Here is a 6,755-nt window from a genome sequence, read left to right as displayed (position 1 = left end):
GATGGGATGAAACAAACCTATGCTGCTTTGAAATTTGCGCTTTGACCGAGTGCGTATATGTCCTATTCTACTCAACATCTTCTATGTGATTTATAATTCTTTGCACATCAGTTGCAGCGAGGTTCGGGCTTTTCTTCAACTTTGCCACTAATGGAGCAACAAGTCCGTTTTTTGTTGACTTTCTACTTTTGATAGTCGGTGTATGTCAAGTAGTGACATCTGTTGCAGTGATAGCCACTCGGAGGCACATGTGGAGGAGAGCCTGGAAGGCAGACATCAATCTCTCTTAATACACCTGTCGCTTTCAGGAACAAATCCCTTAGTTGGAGGAGCTTGTGAAAAGGTTAGTACCGGACGGGGAATTGATATACATAAAAGTAGAAGACTTAGAGTCTCTGGTCCAGCTTCTGCTGCAGAAACTCTTTAAAGGCAGGTGTCATGGTCAGGGCACCCTTCTTCAGATACATTTCCATAAGTTTCAACTTCCCAATGAACCCCTCCTTCCAAGACCTGAGCATGTTATGGATCCTACTCAGAAATATGGGGTTCAGTGAAATAATTTTTTCAACATTTGAAATTCAGCTACTTGGATAAATGGGTGATGGGTTTAATCCGCTCAGGGTATGAACTACAGAACTATAAGAATTTCCTGTTCCGTTGGGGTCCCCTGGTCCGCTTCTTGTCACAGGGTCTGCCCTCTGCGGTCTGCCCATCCGCCTTTCATGCCCTTCACCTTTTCCAGATTTAATTAGATTGTATGACTGAGGGACTGAGAATGAATGTGTGTGTTGGCGCCACCACCTGGGGGGGAGGGGGAGGGGGTAGGGGGTAGGGGGGGAACTAAGTTGGGGTTGTTAGTTTGCTACCTGTTGCGGCACCGCATAGCCTGTAGAGGCTCTCCGATTTTTTGGGCCCTACGCAGCACTGCTTTCCTACGTGGGCTTTGTCATCCCTTTGGCTAGAATTACCGGTCGGTTGACCGTGAAGAGGCTTGAGCCTGTTTTCTTTGCTTCTCATCGGCAAGCACTGACTCTGAGAACTGACCCTGACTCTGAGAACTGACCTTTATTGATATACTATATTGCCTCATTTGCCTCCTTTTGCGATTCTTACAGCACCCCCTGTGTGGAGAATGTTGGGGGTCTGCCGCTTGTAAATTTTCTTTTCTTTCCTCTCCCTTTCTTTTCTGCAAAACAATAAATACAATTTTTTTTAAAAAAAACTTTCCATACCGTCTCTTAATCTTATTCCAATCAACTCACTTTTTTCGTTCCTTCTCTGAGCATCTTTTTCGTTTTCTACCTTAATCCCCAAGGATACACCAGTGCCCCCCAGCCCCTCCTGTGCCCAACCCTACCCATCTCCCCCAATGACCCACCACCTCCCTTTACCCCTCCCTCCTCCCAATCTCTGGGAAGTATCCAGACCGCACATCGGTCTGTGTGAAGATGGAGCACAATTTACATAAACCATAAATATAACATGAACATTGTAGTTTAATTACAAGAGTAAGGGGATTCTTTATTTTAACTCCAAAAGATTCCTAAAGGCCCTCAAACGTGCTCTAATAGTTTATCCCTTCTCAAACCTCTATCTATATTAGAACAAACAGGCAGAGAAAGAAAAAGGAAAAAAACTAAAAAGGAAAACAAAGACAAAAGATTAACTAAATATATACATGGTCTTCTTAGCTTGGCCTAACCCACTGTGGTTTTATGGTTTAAGCCCAGTCAGAAATTCATTGGCTATTATTTCCTAGGTAAATAATTTTGTCTCTCCCTGCCAGACCACCTTCAGACACGCCAGGTTGTTTAGAAACGCTTGGGACCCCCTTATCCTGAAAGAAATTAATCAGTTGACGTAGTCGCCACCGTCTTTGGACTGTGACATGACAGCATCCCGGTCAGACAAAGAACGAGACATCTCCAACATTTGCTTAGCCTCAGGTCCGGCTTCTTCAAATATTAACTGCCTTAGAAGTAAGTTCCCAAAGAAAACCAATACAGCCCTTGGTTTGGAACCTTCTCTGACCGGCTGTCTCAAGAAAAAAAAGTGTCCTGTGGATTTGGTGAACCTTTTGCTCCCAGTTCCAGTCAGCAAGTTCCAGGAAAGCTTGGCAAAAAGATATAACATATAGCCCCTAATGCTTGATCCTTCCTTTCCTTCAGGAATTCCCAGACCCCTCCGGTTATTATGTCGCTGGTGGTTTTCCTATTCCTCCAGTTTCTACTGACTATCAACAATCTGCTTTTCTTGTGCTTTAGTCTATGTGAGATTGTAGTATAGTTCCTATATTCCCAATAGGCTCTGCGCATTGGAATAACAAACAGCAGTGTAGACGTAGGACTGAGTTCATCTAGGTCTCTACTGACTATGTTAGACTTAATTAGTTTTGCCAGCTAGCTCAGAGGTCACTAGAAACTTTCTCGAATGTTCAGGAAAGGGTTAACCGTCCTGATTTAGACAAGAAGGGATTAGTTCTGACAACCGCATGAACATGACAACTTTGCTCCCTCAGAATAAAGAGTGTATCTCTAGAGTCATGTGAAACAATAGACAGCTATTTCACTCAGTCAATCGTGCATGCTTAGTTCCACCAGAATGCAGAGAAATAGAGAGACGGGCGTTTTCAATAAAAAGGTGTCATTTTTTTGAACAGTCTTCTTTCTCATGCAAGAGAAATGAATTGCCATAATTGCAATACTTATTATAAAGTAAAGTGCGTACAGTAAAAGTAGTATTATGAAAAAATTCTGTAAAAGCATTGATATGGTTTTAGCCATATGATACTTAAAATGGATTAAATATATACATACATAAAAACATTGACTAACAAACTCAACTGGTGCTTCTAAATATGCCTACCCCGGTGTACCTGACCTGAGCCTAATACGTGGGAAGGAGTAAGGAAGTTTGCAGTTTTTAAGTTCAGTTATTTACCAAGTATAGGATTCAAGAATTCTCTATAAGGTTTTAATCAGCTCCGTACCTTGGTTATGGAATGAAGGAGGTCTTGTATCTAGTTTCTCAGGACTCGATCTCCCAGCAACCCGCGAGGGTGACTTGGGAACACCGGAGCTGAATTTTCTCAGCTGGAGAAAAGACAGCGTCTCTTAGTGCGTCAAGGGGAGGGGCGGTTTCCGTCGGCTCTCATAACAGCTGGGCTTCCGGGCAAGTAGAACGTTGCTCTGCTCCCAACCACTGTGTGTTTGCTTAAGGCAACGTTGGTATATTTATACCTGAAAGGTGCCGGGTTTGACGTAAGGTTGGACATCAGACGTCACTAAGAACTAACAGTTCTTTCTGGACTCCAGGAGTTCTTGTGCAAATCAAAACAAAAGCAGGGGGAATTCCCGGGCTGTTGGAGGCTTGGTTTGTTTAAAGAACGTGTTGTGCTTTCTAGGAGTCTATGGGAGTAGCCTTGCCGTGCTTTGGACTGCATGGGCTATTACTAAATATGGATATGATTCTTATGCCTTTATAAGGATACTAATTATTATAACCACATAAGGGAATGAATCGGGAATATCAAATTAGGATCCTAGATAGAAATACAACAAGATTGTCAACCACCTCTGTTTCCACATTATCAACTCTTGCTTCGAGCTCGGTCCAGCACTCCCCTATAGCGCTACAGGTCTTTTTTTTTATAATCAACTTTATTAAAATCCAAGCAAACAACAAATTCATATTGGCATCAAAATCAAGCATAATATCACACTGTACATCCACAGATGCAGCAACAAGATTTGCGAATCACTTTGCAGGGGAACATCATACATAGGATGGTCTTGAAACTGTGAAAACATGCACCCACCCCTCATGACAGGTTGAACCATTTGCCCCATATCTTTCCAAAGAGTTTGGGGCATCCCCGGGCTTCAAAGAAGGGTTCCTCCTGCGCCCCACACCAGCCCACACCCCGTCTCCACCTCCTCACTGGTGGGGGCTTTGCCTGGGACCATAGTGCCGATATATCTCGCTTCACCACCGCCACCACTGTCCTGAGGAAACGCTTGTCAGCCCGAGAGCCATCTAGGCCATCAAATACACCTAAAAGCAGGTGCACTGGGTCAAGGGGGACGGTCCACCCCAGGGTCTGGGAGAGCTCCAGTTCCACACCCGCCCAGAATGGAGTAAGGACAGGGCACTGCCAGACCATGAGGTAGAAATCCACGGGGGAATGGTCGCAACAAGTGCAGGTCAGGGCAGGCCGCACTGGGCTTTATATAAGCGTGTCGGGGTAAGGTAAGCCACGTGAAAATAATAGAGTTGGACTAAACGCAGTTTGGATGAGGTTGTCAGGGTCTTGGGGGTCATGAGGGCATCCCTCCAATCTGCTTCCTCCAAGGGGCCCACCCAACCTTCCCAACAGATTCGCAGCGCGTCCAAGGATGCAGGACTATTATTCACTAGGGAGCGGTATATCCGGGAAACCACCTCGCCCACCCAAATCCCCCATCATTACCTGGGCTTCAAGAGGGCTAAACTCTGAAAGGGAGGTGGGGGAGGAGAGGTGCACTCCCAGGGAATGCCTAAGCTCCAAGTATTTGTAAAATTGGGAAGAGTGGAGGGAATAGCGCTGCTGCAGGTCTGCAAAAGATCTGATATGGTCCCCCACACAAACGGCCCGAGAAGCGAGATCCCTATATGGTCCCACTGCTGGAAGTCCGGAAGGGATGAGGTCTCCTGCAGCTATGTGCCACACCACGTAAGTCTCCGGTCCCATCTCATGTGCTGCAGTGCGGTGCACCAAGCCAAGAGGACTGACCAAGTGATGGGGGGTAAGTCCCACGGAATGGAGGTTCCGTATAAGTAGGCCTGAAGCTGCGGAAAATCTATTGCTTGGAGTTCCACCTGGTATGCCGGGTCGGACCAGCTGCCCGTGAACCAATCTTGGATCACGATAAGTTTTGTGGCAAGATAACAGAGATGAAGGTTAGAGGCTCCCATACCCCCGTCATAAGGAGGTATGCGACAGTGCGCCAAACACATCCGCGACCTCTTGCCACCCATAAAAACCAGGTGAAAACGCAGTTAAACTCCCGAAACCAGCTCGCCAGGGAGGTGAAAAGAAAGATTCTGTAGAATATACAGGAACCGGGGGAGAACCATCATTTTAAAGAGGGCACTTCTACCCAGGGGATTAAGAGGAAGAGATTGACATTTTCTAAGATCCCCCTTGGTTTTGGTGAGTAGGGGTGTAATGTTCAAGGCCTATTCGAGCTCTGGAAGCAGGGCAACCCAGAGCTCCTGGTACTTGAAAGATTGTCTGCGCAGGGGGATGGTTGTCTGACAGTCAAAACAGGCACGGGATGGGTGGAGAGGGACCAGAGTGGACTTCGCCGGGTTGAGCCGAAGGCCCGACACACATTCGAAATCAGAGAGGACCTCCAAGCAGCGTGGGCCAGACTTCTCAGGGTCCGCCAGAAAAAGGAGGACGTCATAGACGTAAAGGGCGATCTTATCAACCCGTCCCGGGTCCCACTCCCAGCCCCAGATGCAGGGGTCTTGGCATATTAGGGATGCCAGGGGTTCCATCGCTAGCGCAAATAGGAGAGGGGAGAGCGGACACCCCTGGCAAGTGTCCCTCGCGATAGGAAACGCCCCAGACAGCACACCGTTGACCAGGACCCTCGCTGTAAGGCAGGAGTACAGAACGTGAATAAGGCGCCGGAAAGGCAGGCCAAACCCCATCACCTCGTCCATGAAGGCCCAGTCCACCGTATCAAAGGCTTTTTCAAAATTAATGAAAAGCAGGGCCAAGTACGGATTGAGATGGTGACGGTGTGCAAGATGGAGATGGCGAATACAGTGCTGCATACCCCGGGCAGGCCTAAAACCGAATTGGTCCAGATGGACCAAATCCCGTAAGAGAGGATGGAGGTGTTGGGCTAACGCAGTAGCGAAGATTTTCACCTCGGTATTGATGAGGGAAATAGGGCAGCAGTCTGCACAGGCAATAGAGGGAGGTTGGTCTTCGGGAGCACAATAGTGGCCACATCCATTGAGGGCGGAAAGGACCCCTTCTCCACCACGTGGCGAAACAGATCCACTAAGTTCGGGACCAGCAATTCGCGGTATGTCGCATAGAATTCTTGCGGATAGCCATCTGGTCCCGGCGTCTTACCAGAGTGTAAGTGAGAAATGGCTGCATTCATTTCTTCTGGAGAGAACGGGAGATCAAGAGTCTCCGCACCGTTTGGGAAAGGCACGGCAGATAGGTCCCCGTCTCCGACAACAGTGCAGTTAGGGGGCCTAGGGGGAGCGGTCCTTACAGAGATGGGCGTAGTATTCCGCAAACGCTCGAGAGATAGCCGGAGAGGTTCAATGGAGGGCACCATTCCCGTCGGAGTCCTCGGGAATGATGCTGGTAGCCTTGGGGTATGAAATTAAGGTATGTAGTAATTTGTAGTTTTTATTTCCCCAGCCATATATCCCTGAGCCACCGAAGAACGCCAGAGCATTTTGGCAGCCTCTAGGGATATCTGACAGATCTCATCCCAAATTAGCGCGAGCTGTTGTGCAGAATGCGCACCCCTGAGTTGACTCCAGCTGCGTAAGACGGGTGTCTCGAACCACACGCTTCGCATGGACTAAACCTCTGGCCACACCCCTGATGATGGCCTTACCGACCTCCCATAAAGTGCCCGGCAAGGAGACCGACCCTGTATTGAGCACGAAATAGTGCTTCCGTTCCTGTCTGAGCGACTCAACAAATTCTTCGTCTTGTAAAAACCAGGCGTTCAGTCTCC

Source organism: Lissotriton vulgaris, chromosome 1_1 (assembly GCF_964263255.1).
Source record: "Lissotriton vulgaris chromosome 1_1, aLisVul1.2, whole genome shotgun sequence".
NCBI lineage: Eukaryota > Metazoa > Chordata > Amphibia > Caudata > Salamandridae > Lissotriton > Lissotriton vulgaris.
Note: the sequence above shows the minus strand (reverse complement) of the source record.